Genomic DNA, 18,491 nt, shown 5'->3' on the forward strand with positions numbered 1-18,491 from the left:
AATGACACAACAGATATAAAATTCTTGCAATTTCTTTCGAGGAAATGTAATGTTTTAAATACCTTCTTAATGATATTTAACACATGTTTATTGAAAGATAAACAAATTTGATTACTAAAAAGAATACAAAGATCATTAATTTTAGTAACACACTTCACTTCTTGACCCTTTATGATACTTGATTACATTAACTTTGATTTTCTCATAAAGGATATTGCACTGCACTTCAAAATATTTAGGGTTAAATACCACTTTTTGCACCAATCACAAATATTATTTATAGCAGACTGTAACAATTCGGTCACTAATCTTTTAAATTACCCTGTAGATTTTGTCATGAACATAGAGCAGGTAGTTGCTCAAATGGATTTGGGATGGCAGATCATTAACAAATAGAAGGAAACACAAAGGCCCCAGTAGTGAACCGTGTGAAACTCCAGACATAGGCTGATAAGAACGAGAAATGAGACCCTTGTATTTTATTGAATACCTCCTGTCATAAAGATAGCACTTAAACCATTCAAGCAAACTTCCATGAATGTTGTATGCTAATAACTTAGAAGAGCATTATGCCGCACAGTAGAAAGCTTTGGCAAAGTCAATGTACTGGGCATCAAGCTGCTTGCAATTGTCCAGCATGCTAGATATGAAGTGGGAGTACACAGCAAGATTGGTGGCTCTGAGCATTTCTGGACAAAACCATGGTGGTTAATATTAATTAAACCACTGACGGCACTGTACAATGTTTTGTACAACTCTTTCCAAAATCTCTACTTTGGAAATGAAAGAACTACTGGTCTATAGTTAACAAAGATCTGTTATCTTTCTTGAAGACTGGAATAACATATCCTTTCTTCCTTTCAGATGGGAAATTACCTGTACAAAGAGACCATTTGATTATCGTAGTTAGTGGGTTTGCCAGCTCCTCAGCACACTCGCAAAACAAAATTCCTGGAATGTGATCTGGACCACATGACTTCTTCGTATCCATCAAATTCAAGATGTTGCAGACTTCCGATGCCAAAGTTGCCACTGGTAAGTTAATTTCTTTGAACTGTTTGGTGTGATAATTACAGGGAACACTAGATGAATTAATTTTTTAAAAAGTGAAACCAAAATTATCCAGAAGTTCTTTCGGTGAGGTAATTTCCTTGTCTTCACTAATCATCATAGAGGTTAGTCACCTAATCTTTGTGGATGTCTGATATCTTTAACAGACATAACATAATCCCTGTACTTTCTCTGCTGCATTTATCTGTATTTTCTTGGCACTGTGAATTCGATGTAATCTGAGGGAAGTGAGGACCTCACAGCTAGTTTCCTTGATCTTTCCTCTGTCTGCATTTTGTCTGTTTTGTCTGCAAGTTCAGAATCATACCAACAGGGAAGATTCCTAGTCTTAATGATGCAGGAAGGTACAGAGTCTTTAAGAGCACTGTGCAGTAAATCATAAAACAGGTCAACTGCAGCATCAAGGGATGAACAGGATTCCAGCAAGTTCCACGGACAGCAGGATAAGAGATTTTGTAGGTGAGGGAAGTCTGCTCTTGTCCATACGAATGATTTTGTAGTCTGTGGTAAATGAGAACATGGGAAAAATGAAGTCAGAGTTCAAGGGCAAAATGTTTTGATGGTACTGTTTTGTTGCTTCACGTAGGGTATTATTAGGGACTTTTCCAGACACGAAAGCAAGGTCCAGGAAGTTATTTCCTTGTGTTGGAAAACCTCAATTTTGGTTAAGGCTAAATTGCTTATCTCTAAAAGAAAGCAGGCTTCCTCGTTGACATGGGTAAGAATAGGATTAATAGATCCCAAATCATCTTGAGGCCCAGGCTAACTGGCTTATATCGAAATCACTGGATACGATACGTGTCATTTTGTTTTGCTACGTGATTGATTCGAGCTAGGGTTTCTCGGAATTCTGAGCATTATTTTCACTTTATCCAGGGGCAGATAACAGCAGACAATGTACACCGCTCGGCCAGGGGATGTGGTTTATCACAGGTCGTTGCACAGGACCGTAAGCAGTATTCACTGCTGTTAAAAACTCCACCTCCCTTGTTCTTGCAAGTAATATTTTGCTTATCTTGGCAGAAAATAACATAATTATCATGCAGTGTTTCACTATTGTAGATTGAAGAGTGTAGCCAGGACTGCTACACATACGCAGTCGTATTGCATGTCATTCAGAGTGCCGTTAAAGTCGGAGATTTCTTCTACAGACATTCTGGTAGTTGATGCTAAGGCTAAGATCCTGGGTTCACCTGGATATCGCCAGCAACTGCTAGTAGTAGAATACTCAGCATCAGGGTGAAGGTAGAATTGTCACTGGATGCCATTTGCTGCTGCTTACTGTTCATACACAATACGTGGCCACTTATTTTTAGCTTATTATTGGAGTGTGTCCTCCCAACAAGTTATACCACACAAAGCATCAAAGTATATGCTGTCGGTTCATTTTCATTCACATGCAACTGCGATAAAAGCACTTGGACCACAAGAAACGCTTATTAATAGGAAAACAACTAACTGTCCACCATCCTAACTGAAATGGTGTACTGCATGTATGCAATTAGAGAAGAGCACCTGGCACTTTGAGGGTTCGTGTGTGTTCTAGTATTTATGGTAGTTATTTTTAGCTGAATGAGTCAGAAGATAAAAAGTTAATCACTTTCTGACACAAAATTTGAGCTCGCTGAGTGAAGTGAATAAAAACTATCGGCACACTTTTTCTGGATAGATTATGTACTGGGGTGAGTAGTAAGGAGGGAGCTCTCCCGGTTCCGGTAGTGCTGCCAACTGAATGAAAATCTGAATTGAATTGATATGATCGATATGTTTCTAAACTGTTATCTTAAGCCAACAACTGTGTCGCACACACATTATATAACATTATGTAACATTTCTCGATGCGAATCTTGTTCCTAACATGAATTCTATAGTTTGCTTTTGCTGTGTAAACAACAGTACTAGTATGTAAAGTGTATGCCAGATGTCGCACAGCGATGCATAGGAGATTCATAATTTGTGTTTCGAAGGTTGCCAGTACAAATCTCGAAGAATGCCGAGGTCTACCGATTCAGCACTAGGGTGTAAATCTATCCAGAAAAAGTGTGCCGATAATAGAAGCTAAGTCTTATAAACATTTGAGATGTATCTGTTTCATGTGAATAGACTAGAACCTACTACACCTAAATATATCTTGCTTTTTCTGCTTTTTATAAGACTGTGGTGGGGGATGCTAGCTTTTTCTTTGCTGCTTGTCAGTTTTCATCATGGCGATGTTCATGCCGGTTAGACAAGAGAAAACATATTGTTCCCCCTCTGGCAAACTAACAATGTGCAAATTGTCAAATTAGGTGAACTGAAAGAAGTTGTGATTACTCATGTCAAATGAATTTTTATATTTAATGATTGGTTTTATGTGTTAGCCAAACAAAAAGAGCTGCAGATGTATGATTTTGTCAGAAGGTAGTCTTTATAAATAATGAAATCTGGACCAAAACTTCAGAGCTACAGGTTCCCTAGTTCGTCACTTTCGCGGACGATATGGTGTTCAAAAAGATGTGAGAAAATGTAAGGAACTTTAACGTTGCCATTTGTTAAAATGGCGGCAGCGGTTAGTAATGTTTGTGCTCCATGCGGTAAAAAAGTGAGAAATTGTGAAGAACTCGTTAATTGTGAAGGGGATTGTGGACGTAATTTTCACAAGGAATGCACACGAATGTCAAAGAAGGCTTACGAGGTGATAAGAAGTGATCCGGAAAAGGTGTGGAAATGTTCATGGTCGAACTCAGTGCTATTAAGGAAGCAACAGAATTTATAAATGACCAGTTTGAGAAGTTCAAAACTCTCACAGGTGAGTTGAAGAAAAGAACATCTGAATTAGAAAAATCTCTGGCGAGTGTAATCAATTATACCAAACAGGCTTTAGATGGGTCAGAAGACCTTAAACAGTACACCCGCAGGAACAATTTGTTAATCAGTTGAATGTCAGAAATGGCCAAAGAAAACGTGTATGACTTGGTAATACAAACAGCCAGGGCACTGGGGGTTGACTTGGGTATTCAGGAGATTGACGTCGCTCATCATCTGCCGTCAAGAGGTGGGGACGTTCGAAGAATTGTGGTGAAATTCACTAACAGGTGGAAGAAAGACGAAATAGTGAGTTGATGGTTACGAATTTCATGTTTTTGGTCCGTATTGAACTGAGAATAATATATAAGTAATAATAATAATAATAATAATAACGTAAATGTTTCCACCTTTTCAATACAATATATTCACAAAATTACAAAATTATACAGTACTAGTTTCGACCCATCTAGGGGTCATCATCAGCCGTATTGGAGCAAAGATCATTTGTGGCGAAATCCTAAGACAATATTATTTTAAAGAATAACAAGTGAAATGAGATGTTATGGTAATAGTTAATAATACAAGGAATATACATACTAAGAGGTTTTTAACAAAGAATAAAGTATAAATGGGGTGTTGTAAAAATTATAATCATGGAAATCAGTAAGTTCTTGTATTGAAATGAAATATGGCTTAGGAAGAGGGCTTAAGGTGGGGCTGAAGGGTGCGGGAGAAAGTGTAATTGTCTTGGAAAAGTACCTTTGATTAAATTTAGGATTGAGTTTAGGTTGGCTGCATTATTGTTTCTGAGGAAAGTGATAAATAGATCGAAGAGTATGTTGGGTTTCTCTGAGATTTCATTGAGATTGTGACTGGCATTAAAGTATTGGTCTAGGTGTATGTAGTAATTTTCCATTATGTTCAGTAAAGGGCCCTTGTTTGCTAATACGAGGATGTCCATGTCTTGTTCAATATTGGTGAAATTATGGTTATAATCTTGCATGTGTTGGCCGATGGCTGAAAACTTGTTGTATTTTATTGCGTTAGTGTGCTCGTGGTATCTGATAATGAAGTTTCTCCCGGTTTGCCCGATGTAGGTTTTTTTACAGGTGGTACATTTTATCCTATAAACTCCTGATTTTAAAAAACTGCTGGTCTTGTTGATGTGTGAAGTATTGTATAAAACATTCATGTTCTTATTGTGGGTTTTGAAGGCTATTTTAACGCCTTGTTTCTTAAAGATGTTGGTTAACTTGTAGATATCATTGTTGAACGTGAAGGTGGAAAAGGTTAGAGGTTTGGTTATTTCTTTTTTGAGGGTAGTTTTTGGGCGATGTTTGTGTTTATTGATTATCCTTTCTATAAAATGATTGCTGAAGCCGTTGAATTTTGCGATTCCGCGGATTGTGTTGAGTTCGTTTTTTAGATCTTTATTGGACATAGGTATGCTGAAGGCTCGGTGAACTAGGCTGTTGTATGTGGCTCGTTTGTGGGACTGGGGGTGCACTGAATCTTGGCGAATGGTGGAGGCTGTTTGAGTGGGTTTTCTGAAAATTTTATAACTGAAAGAATCTGAGTTTCTAGTGATGGTTAAATCTAGAAAGTTGATTTTTTGATTTGATTCGGATTCTAGTGTGAATTTGATATGAGGATCAATATTGTTGAGTCTTAAGAGGGTGGTGGGTGCGTTAATTGATTTCTCATTCATGATTACAAAGACATCGTCGACATATCTGGCCCAAAAGAGAATGTTTTCGAATTCGTTGTCAATTTTGGTGTATTCGAGGAAGTATCAAAATTAATTCCGATAATTATAAACAATTTAAACAAAAACAGCCACTTAAGCAAACTAGAGATACAAGACTTTATCACAATATTAAAACTTATCATCGACAATAACTTCTTCACTTTTGACAATGTCATATATCAACAAAATGGTTTGGCAATGGGGTCACCGGCCTCAGGTATCTTAGCAGAAATATACCTGGACTTCCTCGAATACACCAAAATTGACAACGAATTCGAAAACATTCTCTTTTGGGCCAGATATGTCGACGATGTCTTTGTAATCATGAATGAGAAATCAATTAACGCACCCACCACCCTCTTAAGACTCAACAATATTGATCCTCATATCAAATTCACACTAGAATCCGAATCAAATCAAAAAATCAACTTTCTAGATTTAACCATCACTAGAAACTCAGATTCTTTCAGTTATAAAATTTTCAGAAAACCCACTCAAACAGCCTCCACCATTCGCCAAGATTCAGTGCACCCCCAGTCCCACAAACGAGCCACATACAACAGCCTAGTTCACCGAGCCTTCAGCATACCTATGTCCAATAAAGATCTAAAAAACGAACTCAACACAATCCGCGGAATCGCAAAATTCAACGGCTTCAGCAATCATTTTATAGAAAGGATAATCAATAAACACAAACATCGCCCAAAAACTACCCTCAAAAAAGAAATAACCAAACCTCTAACCTTTTCCACCTTCACGTTCAACAATGATATCTACAAGTTAACCAACATCTTTAAGAAACAAGGCGTTAAAATAGCCTTCAAAACCCACAATAAGAACATGAATGTTTTATACAATACTTCACACATCAACAAGACCAGCAGTTTTTTAAAATCAGGAGTTTATAGGATCAAATGTACCACCTGTAAAAAAACCTACATCGGGCAAACCGGGAGAAACTTCATTATCAGATACCACGAGCACACTAACGCAATAAAATACAACAAGTTTTCAGCCATCGGCCAACACATGCAAGATTATAACCATAATTTCACCAATATTGAACAAGACATGGACATCCTCGTATTAGCAAACAAGGGCCCTTTACTGAACATAATGGAAAATTACTACATACACCTAGACCAATACTTTAATGCCAGTCACAATCTCAATGAAATCTCAGAGAAACCCAACATACTCTTCGATCTATTTATCACTTTCCTCAGAAACAATAATGCAGCCAACCTAAACTCAATCCTAAATTTAATCAAAGGTACTTTTCCAAGACAATTACACTTTCTCCCGCACCCTTCAGCCCCACCTTAAGCCCTCTTCCTAAGCCATATTTCATTTCAATACAAGAACTTACTGATTTCCATGATTATAATTTTTACAACACCCCATTTATACTTTATTCTTTGTTAAAAACCTCTTAGTATGTATATTCCTTGTATTATTAACTATTACCATAACATCTCATTTCACTTGTTATTCTTTAAAATAATATTGTCTTAGGATTTCGCCACAAATGATCTTTGCTCCAATACGGCTGATGATGACCCCTAGATGGGTCGAAACTAGTACTGTATAATTTTGTAATTTTGTGAATATATTGTATTGAAAAGGTGGAAACATTTACGTTATTATTATTATTATTATTATTACTTATATATTATTGAAATAGTGAGTGCAAGAATACACAAAAGAGTGAACACCCAGGATATTGGACTGAAATGCCCATCACGCAAAGTATTCATTAATGACCATCTTTCCCCCGGGAATGAGAACATTGCAAGAAGGTGCAGGCTACTGAAGCAGAATGGTAAAATATTTGCCACATGGACAAGGGACTGAAAGATCTACGTCCGCGAAGCTAGGGATGGACCAAGCATGCTCATCAGCAACGAAGAAAAGATCGCACACCTCGAGAATAAACTCGGACAATAAACCCTGCAGGTACTATACTCACACAAATTTATACTGATTTTAAATGGTACAGGACATTTATAGCAGTAAGGAAATAAGTTCTGTTGAGATGATTTCTCCAGGGGAGACTTTTGTCTGGTGAGTTTACAATACCATGTATGAATTCTTTTTTTTGAGACTACTCATTCATGAGTTTTGTTTTGGTGAAAATCATAATTACTAATAGATTTACTCGTTTCAGAGTGTCGTGACTGCACTGGCTTTGTCTTTGCTGGTCACATCTCACCATCCCAAGTGATCCTAGATGTTCCTCACGGCACATTGGAAAGATAAACCGTTGATAGTCTTGGCCTGTCCCATCCGATTGCAGTCCTTCCCCACGTTCTACTGCCCTCAACCTTGCCTTCCACAGTGAACTTCTCTTTATTTTCTCGGTCGTCTCACAATATGTCCAAAGAACTAACTTGCTCTATCACCGGTATGAGAAAGATGTTTTAAAATCTTCAGTTTCTAAAGAATGGACATACTGGTTCTTCTTGCGGTCCAAGGTACACGTACCATTCTACGCCCTGCAGCACCACATTTCAAAGGCATCAGTGCATTTTTTGTGCAAAGCCTTTATGGTCCAGGTCTTGCAGGCATGTGAGAACAGAATAGAAGGGTTAAGTGAGATGGATCTTCGTATTATTAATTATTCCCGTTCTTCCAGATATTAGGTAATATCATAGTGACTTGTCCTAGCAAAATCCTCATCTTTCTTGGAATTTCCCATATCACTGATAACTGCCCTACATCAAACTCTTTCAAACGGGCTGCATGCTCGATTTGTGCTGCTCTATTACAAGTAACAAGCTTTGAAATCTCCATTATAAAACCCGTATTGTCTAGGAAATAAAGTAGAAAAATATTTAAGAATATGTACTCAAATATTCTATTTAGTGGTCCGCCTATTCAACACATTAAATACATTAATCTAGTACATGTTTCGTCCCCTAGGGGACATCATCAGCTAGAGTACTAAATAAATACATGTAAGAAACAAAAATCACAAAATGGTGAGACAAAAGCTAAAAATCATTAAAATAAGACATTTAAAATAGATTACAAAATGTGAACAATAAAAACCGTTAAGTCCTCTTGAGGTCGAATCTCGTATCACTGTTGCACTGTAGGATGGCACCATGCGGTACTACTTGATCAGCCTGGGAGCAAAACTTCATAAATAGTCTTAGTAGTTGACTGCTTGATTATAAGGAGTGTATAGGAGGTTGCTGATAACAGTGCAGTCCCATGCAAATTAATCGGAACAATGGAATTTTTTCATTTTCCCAATGGTGAGCGACAGTGTGATACAAGACTTGTTCTTAGTTACCCTGACCTCTACACATTTGCACTGTTCAGCATTTTAAAATTTTTATGGCGACTGTTGTGGATAAAAGCCTTATTTATTTCGAAGCGAGTCACGTTTGAGGATTTTTGTGGTGGTGGTGGTGGTGGTAATACCTATTTCTTCAATAGATAAGACTCCTAGGAAGCATATTTGGAGATTATAGCATTATCTCAAAATACTTCTATGACATGAGAGTTAGCTACTAAATTTGGTGTTACCCCCTGCGGGTGGGGGACGCACATGTAGAATACACCCGCGGTATCCCCTGCCTGTCAAGTGATAATAGGTGTGCTTGCATTTAATATTGTCTATAAATTGCATTCCAAGGTCTTTTGTCCTACCTTCCATTTTCCTTTCTAGCAGGGTGATGTACTAGTCACAATGACAATGTAAGTGGCAAATAAAGCCATTTCTTTTGTTCAAGGGACTCTCAACTTGGGAGTGTGGATTGGCGATCACGGGGCCCTTACCTGAGTCTTGGCATTGCTTCCACTTGTGCCAGGCTCCTCACTTTCATCTATCCTGTTCGACCTCCCTTGGTTAACTCTTGTTCTTTTCCGACCCCAACAGTATGAAGAGCATTCGAGGCCTAGGGAGTCTTTCATTTTCACGCCCTTCGTGGCCCTTGCCTTTCTTCGTCCGTTACTTTATTTTTCAACAGATCCCTTCTTTCTTCACCTTTTCTCTCCTTTTACCCCCCTGTGGGTGGGGGACGCAGATGAATAATACACCCACGGTATCCCCTGCCTGTCGTGCGAGGCAACTAAAAAAGGGCGACCAAGGGATGATTGAATTAGAACCATGAAACTACTTTTGATTTATACCATCACGCTGGGAACACTACTTGCGAGTAGTACCACTATTAGGTACGAAATAGGTTTGTGATTAGTAGCCTATAAGCAGCGAATTGGTTTTCCGGTGGGTTTCCAGTACCAGTTGTACCACTATATGAGCGACACCATGGGTCTGCGTTGCCTGCGATTAGTACCCACTATGTGAGAAACACCACGGGAATACCGGCACCCGTGACTAGTACACCTAGGTGAGGAACCTCATCGGTTTGCGTTGGCTATGAGTGGCGCCAGTGTGTGAGAAACGCCATAGGTCTGCGTTCCCTGTACGAATTTCAATACTTGTGAGTAGTACCATCTTGTGTGGAACACAGTGAGTCTTTGCTACTTTTGACTAGTACCCCAACATGAGATACCATGGTTCTACTTTACTCGTGACATGTACCATTCTGAGGGGCCTTAGACCTGGATTTTAGACATAAAGCATCCTCGATTCAGGATTGTGCTTTATAAGTGGTCCCTTGGTCAGTAATACGTTATGATCTTTTTTGAGTTGGATCCACTGTTTTTGTTTGCTTGTTTATTGTGTTCATGTCTGTCCATTCATTCCTCATGACATTTTTTTAATTTTGGTCAGTGGATGATTTTTAACTTTTTGTTGTATTTCGTACCATTAGGGGCTGATGACCTTGATGTTATGCCCCTTTAAACAAGCATCATCAAATTTGATGTTGGTATAGGCAATATAAATAGAATTATTCAGTGGTACAAACAAATTGGATCAGTTTCACCAAAGACAATGGGGAACTGTGGCAGGAAAAAGAAAACTATGCAGACAGATATTCTTTAAACCGGCCATTCCAAAGACTTAGTTACTGCTGTACTTCTGCTTCATTTTCTTTCCAGATCAGAAAATTTGCAAATATTAGTGTTGAACTTTTTGCAGTGTTTTTTGATGGATTTTACAATCTGATCCAGGTCTAAACAGGAGTGGTGACAAGGCACTTCCCTGCTGGACTCCTCTTTTGGGTGAAAACCAATATGATCTTCCACCCCCTACTTGGACACAAGCTAAGGCATTTATGATAGAGCATTTTTACTTTGTCAGGAATTTTGGCACACCTACACATTCAAGGCGTTCCCAGATCTCCTTACGCACACTGTTGTAGGCCTTCTCGATGACCATAAATGCCATCGCTAAGTTCTTACCATATTCCCAGTGCTTCTCCGTTAGCATTCTGACAGCAACTATCAGGTCTGTAGAGCTTCGGCTGGCTCTTCCGGAATCTGTGTTGCTCCTTCTCCAGATATGGTTCTACTATATTCTGACCGATAGTATGCTGTGGAAAATCATAGGACATGGCACACTGATCTTTTTGTGCTTGAGAATACTGTGGAATGTCAACAGGGCAGACCATTACATAATGATGCAGCTGTGGGGAGAGTTGTCCATTCAGCAGGTTATAATATATTCCCTCATCTATGATTTTCTGCATTTCAGAAGTCACTCTAGCTGTTTTAATTTTTCATGGAACTGTGGGGACAGCCTTTGATACCCTATTCTCTCCAATAGTTTGCCTCATAACGATGGGTCTTCAAATGGCTTATGAGGAAAATACTAGTAAATACATTGTCAAATTGAAAGCAAAACTGCAAAGACTTGAGTTCTGTAAGTTACAAAGCATTGCTAGGAATGGAGCTGTTGCTTTCCCGTAATGTATTTTTACTGAAATTCCCCGCCCTCCCCACAAGCCTTCGATCCTGGTAAACACCAGTGTTTGCTGGGTATCCATCAGGTGTGTTCAGACAAGACTAAATATATGAACAGTATTGGTTTTCTCCATGCAAATTGTTTGCAGTTGTCTAAGTATGTTATTGTACTCTTAATGAAGTCTGGGTACTGTTCAGCCCCGAAATGTTTCTTACAACTTCTCTGTATCTTCTGAATGAGAGGATGAATCTTCCTCTTATTCACAGCATCCATTTGTGTTTGCACAGGGAATAAACCTCATGATCTGTATACAAAGTTCTCTACGCATTGCAGAAGTTCATGACTTTAGTTTCATTCTCATAACCACAAAATAAAAGCAAAACTGCTAATAAAAAATGGGAAATTTTACGAGAACGGTTTGAAAAGTTCTCAGAATCGCCGCTAGATGTCAGTGCTAGAGGAACAAGGTTCCCGCGCAATAATCACACATCCTTTGTGAGTGAACATGTGGCGCGTCAGTGCTCTAGCTGCAGGAGTGTGGTAGTGACGACTCTTTGTTGTTATTCCTGCGTAGTGATTTGTGACAATGGAAAAACTGAGATTCGAGCAGTGATTAAATACTTCGTAAAGAAAGGTATGAAAGCAAAGGAAATTCATGCAGACTTTCAGAACACACTGGGGGGACTATGCTCCTTCATTTTCAACTGTTGCCAGGTGGACCAGAGAGTTTAAATTTGGTCGGTTGAGCGTGGATGATCCGCGTAGTGGACGGCCCAAAAGTGTTACGACCCCATAATTTATCGCAAAAGTGCATAAAATGGTCGTGGAGGATCGTCGACTGAAAGTGCGGGAGATTGCTGAAGCTGTAGGGATGTCTTCTGAATGGGTATATTATATTTTAACCGAAGAATTGGGTATGAAAAAATTATCCGCAAGATTGGTGCTGCGGCTCTTGATGTTGGACAATAAACGCAACAGATTGGAAATGTACGAACAAAGTCTGGGCCATTTTCAGTGCAACCAAGATTTTTTGTGCCGGTTTATGACTACAGATGAAACTTGGGTCCACTACTATACCCCAGAGGCAAAACAGCAGTCAACGCAGTGGAAACATGCTGATTCACCACCACCAAAGAAAGCAACGGCAGTGCGTTTGGCTGGAAAGGTCATGGCCTCAGTTTTCTGGGATGCAAAACGCATTCTGCTGATAGATTATCTTCGTACTGGCCAAACAATTAGGGGGCAATACTATGCAAACCTCCTAGACCAATTGCAGGAAAAGATACGCGAAACAAGGCCTGGTTTGGCAAGGAAAAAGGTCATCTTTCATCAGGACAACGCTCCGCTGCACACAAGTGTTATTGCCATGGCAAAACTTCATGAACTGGAGTAAGAATTGTTGCCACATCCACCTTATTCACCTGGTGATTTGGCACCATCAGAATTTAATCTATTCCCCAAGCTGAAAATTTTCCTTGGTGGACGGAGATTTTCTACAAGGGAAGAACCGACAGCTGAATTGGAGAGGTATTTTGCAGGCCTGGAGGAATCTCATTTTCAAGATCTGATCAAGGCATTGGAACATCGCTGGACCAAATGCATTAGTCTACAGGGAGACTATGTTGAAAAATAAAAGCAGTTCCACCGAGGTAAGATACTTAATTCTAGTACATTCCGAGAATTTTTCAAACCACCTACGTAATCTATTCAGGTATTGCTTGGGAATCAGACACGTTAAGAAAATGGCATATTTTCTGGTTTCTTCAACCAGAAAAACAACTTTTACCATCAATAAACATTTCAAATACAGTTGCAAGTAGTGTGTTTGAGGGACAAAAGTACTGGTACTTGGCAAGTCTGGTTCTGAACCTTATTTTCACTTCAAATGTCTGTTTTTCAAAGTAATACTTTGTGCTGAAGGGGCATCTGAAGACCAATACTGAGCCAATACATTTGGCACAGCATCGCCAATTCTCTTTGGTGTGGGTTGGTCTAGATTGTCCTTATCACCAGCTGAAACAAGAGTTCTCATCAGCAACTAATTAAAGTTGTCTCGTCGTCGAATTCCTCAGCAGGGTTGTTTTCTGATCACTTCTGTTCGTGCTCATGGCTGTCACTCACTCAGGTACTCAGGGAGACCCCCGTCATTATCCTCATGTCGTCTTTGGACACAGTTCAGTATATTCATGTACCATTGTTGATCAGGAGAGAAAATTTTTCCAATTCTTGTCATCTAAATCTTCATCATGCAGGGAGTGAGATTCTTGGACAAAATTGAATTGCTGCCATATTTGTGAATGCTTAAGGACATACTATCACAGTTCCTTCATTAGCTACTTAAAGTATAATTTAATAGACATGGTATTGACTTAGTGGTATGATGCTGTTGACATGCAGGCACATGTTATATTTGTGAAGCACAATATTAACTACTACTTTGGTTAAAGCAGAATGAAGCAATAATGTGCAGACTTGTTTCAAGCAAGCGGCAACCTCTGTTGCTGGCAAGTAATGAGCATATTATAGGTGATTGTAGAGAACAGTCAACAATACTGTCTCATACAGCTGACTTGCTCCAGTAATCTATATATTAAAAAACTGATGAAAACTAAAGTCAGTATGGCCATTCTATCTGGTCGATTTCCTTAATTTTTTTAAACTGAAAGGTATTCATGCACAGATTTGTCATCAGGCACTATAAATCACTTAACTTTCGCCTTCCTCAAATTATTTGATTTTTTCAATTTTTTGTCCCTTTGGCTCTAATTGAGGTACGGAGTTCGTTCTGACCTAAGAACACTCAGTGGATAAAGTGCTTTCTTTTGAGGTAATAACTACTTAAATTGGTAGATTCTGAGAAGTTATGAGTACATTTGTTTCCATGACGAAGATCTTTCAAGGACTTTTAAACAGTTCGGCGTGTAGTGTTGTTCCAAGGAACGTTTAATTCAATTTCTTTGTGTGATGTATTTTCAAGTGTTTGTTGACATATTACATTCTATTACCACAGCAGATCATGTGCTTTATTTCATTAAGTCGGAACTTTGCAAATACATCCGTGAGGAGGGTAACGAACAACACCATACTTTGCACATTGCGGGCGGAGCCAGCAGGAAACTCCTAGTATAAAGCTTAAAATATAAATATAAAGCTTGAATATTGAAAGTGACTGGAAATTTTCTGGTAGTTAAGGTGTACATTGAGCCTAGAATGGGGCTTGGTGATAGTGTATGCTTGGTCGCAGCTCGCACAATCTCCTTGAATGTTCAAACAAGCTCATGATCCTGCTGTGAACTCTAGCGACAGTTTCGAACAGGCTCCGAGTCCAGTGAGCCTAACCAAACCACATTTTGCTCAGATAAACTCACTCGAGCATGTTGAACCAATTAAACTAACTGAACTTGGAATGAGTTTGTGCCTAGTTGGAACAAGATTAAAATTTTTGACCACCAAGCTGAAAATGTTTAGCTAGTGCACTGTTGCAAACAGAGCTTTTTATCATAGAAAAATTGGAATTCTTTGAGAAATTCACTGGATGACAGCACCAAAATTTATTTCTGTTCCTCCCTGAAAACCCATGGAAGTTTGCAAAGTGAAAGACTTAATTTGCGACACTGTATATTTGAGCTTGGGCCACAGCAGACTGATGAGTCTTGTCATTTTGAGCCTGGATCAGTGAGCTCAAAACTCACTACTGGCTCATATGAGTGTTCAAGTAAGTCTCATTTTTTCATTCATTTATTTAACTTCCACAGACTGTGCAATTACATATTTTGAAATATGCCAACAGTATAGGAATTGTAGAGAGATTTCTTAATACCAGCAATAATATATGCACAATAATGAACATTTTGAAAAAGAAGAAACATACATACATTATCATTATACTGTTATGCCTTTCAGCGTTCAGTCTGCAAGCCTAGATTTGCAACTAGTGTTCTGGCCTCATTTAGTTCTATACCTCTTATCTTTATTGATGGTTATGAATTTCATGTTTTTGGTCCGTATTGAACTGAGAATAATATATAAGTAATAATAATAATAATAATAACGTAAACGTTTCCACCTTTTCAATACTACAATATATTCACAAAATTACAAATTATACGGTACTAGTTTCGACCCATCTAGGGGTCATCATCAGCCGTATTGGAGCAAAGATCATTTGTGGCGAAATCCTAAGACAATGTTATTTTAAAGAATAACAAGTGAAATGAGATGTTATGGTAATAGTTAATAATACAAGGAATATACATACTAAGAGGTTTTTAACAAAGAATAGTACGTATATTCCTTGTATTATTAACTATTACCATAACATCTCATTTCACTTGTTATTCTTTAAAATAACATTGTCTTAGGATTTCGCCACAAATGATCTTTGCTCCAATACGGCTGATAATGACCCCTAGATGGGTCGAAACTAGTACCGTATAATTTGTAATTTTGTGAATATATTGTAGTATTGAAAAGGTGGAAACGTTTACGTTATTATTATTATTATTATTATTATTATTATTACTTATATATTACTCTTATCTTTAACTCGTTAGAAACCGAGTCTAACCATCGTCGTCTTGGTCTACCTCTACTTCTTACCCTCCATAGCAGAGTCCATTATTCTCCTAGGTAAACTATCCTCCTCCATTCGCCTCACATGACACCACCACCGAAGCCGGTTTATGCGTACAGCTTCATCCATCGAGTTCATTCTTAAATTAGCCTTTATCTCCTCATTCCGAGTACCCTCCTGCCATTGTTCCCACCTGTTTGTTCCAGCAATCATTCTTGCTACTTTCATTTCTGTTACTTCTAACTTATGAATAAGATATCCTGCGTCCACCCAGCTTTTGCTCCCGTAAAGCAAAGTTCGTCTGAAAACAGACCGATGTAAAGATAGTTTCATCTGGGAGCTGACTTCCTTCTTACAGAATACTGTTGATCGCAGCTGCGAGCTCACTGCATTAGCTTTACGACACCTTGATTCAATCTCATTTACTATATTACCATCCTGGGAGAACACACAACCTAAATACTTGAAATTATCGACCTGTTCTAGCTTTGTATCACCAATCTGACATTCAGTTCTGTTGAATTTCTTACCTACTGACATCAATTTAGTCTTCGAGAGGCTAATTTTCATACCATACTCATTTCATCTATTTTCAAGTTAATTTATTACTGTAGGCTTTTGGCACAATCTGCAAATAAGACCAAGTCGTCAGCATAGGCCAAACTACTTACTACATTTCCACCTAACTGAATCCCTCCCTGCCATTTTATACCTTTCAGCAGATGATCCATGTAAACTACAAACAGCAAAGGTGAAAGATTACAGCCTTGTCTAACCCCTGTAAGTACCCTGAACCAAGAACTCGTTCTACCATAAATTCTCACTGAAGCCCAATTGTCAACATAAATGCCTTTGATTGATTTTAATAATCTGCCTTTAATTCCATAGTCCCCCAGTATGGCGAACATATTTTCCCTCGGTACCCTGTCATATACCTTCTCTAGATCTACGAAACATAAACACAACTGCCTATTCCTCTTGTAGCATTTTTCAATTACCTGGTGCATACTGAAAATCTGATCCTGACAGCCTCTCTGTGGTCTGAAACCGCACTGGTTTTCATCCAACTTCCTCTCAATGACTGATCCACCCTCCCTTCCAAGATGCCAGTGAATACTTTGCCTGGTATACTAATCAATGAGATACCTCGATAGTTGTTGCAATCCTTCCGGTTCCCTTGCTTATAGATAGGTACAATTACTGCTTTTGCCCAATCTGAAGGAACCTTACCAATACTCCATGCTAATTTTACTACTCTATGAAGCCATTTCATCCCTGCCTTCCCACTATACTTCACCATTTCAGGTCTAATTTCATCTATTCCTGCTGCCTTATGAAAATGGAGTTTATTTACCATCCTTTCCACTTCCTCAAGCATAATTTCACCAATATTTTCCTCCTCCCCATGAGCTTGGCTGTTCACAACACCAGCAGGATGATTTCCTTTTACATTGAGAAGATGTTCAAAATATTCCCTCCACCTCTCCAGTGATTCCCTGGGATCTATTATGAGTTCACCTGAATTACTCAAAGCACAGTTCATTTCCTTTTTCCTTCCCTTCCTAAGATTCTCTATTACTGTCCAGAAAGGTTTCCCTGCTGCTTGACCTAGCCTTTCCAGGTTGTTACCAAAATCTTCCCATGACTTCTTTTTGGATTCAACAACTATTTGTTTCGCTCTGTTTCTTTCTACATACAACTCCCTGTCTGCCTCGGCCCTTGTTTGGAGCCATTTCTGATAAGCCTTCTTTTTACGTTTACAGGCTGCTCTCACTTCATCATTCCACCAAGATGTTCGCCTTTTCCCATCTTTACACACAGTTGTTCCTAGGCATTCCCTTGCTGTTTCTACTACAGCATCCCTGTATGCCACCCATTCACTTTCTATATCCTGAACCTGCTCACTGTCTACTGTTCGAAACTTCTCACTAATCATATCCATGTACTTGTCTAATTTCCTCGTCCTGGAGATTTTCTACCCTTATTCGTTTGCAGACAGATTTCACTTTCTCTACCTTAGGCCTAGAGATACTTAGTTCACTACAGATCAGATAGTGGTCTGTATCATCGAAAAATCCCCGGAATACTCGTACATTCCTAACAGATTTCCTGAATTCGAAGTCTGTTAAGATATAGTCTATTATGGATCTGGTACCCCTAGCCTCCCATGTGTAGCGGTGAATAGCCTTATGCTTGAAGAATGTATTCGTAACAGCTAAACCCATACTAGCAAGTCCAGCAAACGCTTCCCATTCCCATTTGCTTCCATATCTTCCCCACATTTACCAATCACCCTTTCGTATCCTTCAGTTCTATTTCCAACTCTCGCATTGAAATCGCCCATTAGCACTCTTCTATCCTTGCTGTTGACCCTGACCATGATGTCACTCAATGCTTCATAAAACTTGTCAACTTCATCCTCATCTGCACCCTCACATGGTGAATACACGGACACAATTCTAGTCCTAATTCCTCCAACTGACAAATCTACCCAC

At 38.8% G+C, this 18,491-nt stretch overlaps 2 long non-coding RNA genes across 2 annotated transcripts in view; one reads left to right on the forward strand and one right to left on the reverse strand.

Moving 5' to 3' along the window:
* LOC136871683 (uncharacterized) overlaps positions 1-18,491 on the forward strand; it is a 44,681-nt gene that overhangs the window by 13,735 nt on the left and 12,455 nt on the right. The window contains exon 3 of the long non-coding RNA XR_010859790.2: positions 865-1,035. This is a non-coding gene — a long non-coding RNA (uncharacterized lncRNA). The remainder of the gene's footprint in view (positions 1-864; positions 1,036-18,491) is intronic.
* LOC136871682 (uncharacterized) overlaps positions 1-18,491 on the reverse strand; it is a 131,056-nt gene that overhangs the window by 3,371 nt on the left and 109,194 nt on the right. The window lies entirely within an intron of this gene.

The sequence above is a fragment of the Anabrus simplex genome, chromosome 4 (assembly GCF_040414725.1).
Source record: "Anabrus simplex isolate iqAnaSimp1 chromosome 4, ASM4041472v1, whole genome shotgun sequence".
Taxonomy (NCBI): Eukaryota; Metazoa; Arthropoda; class Insecta; order Orthoptera; family Tettigoniidae; genus Anabrus; species Anabrus simplex.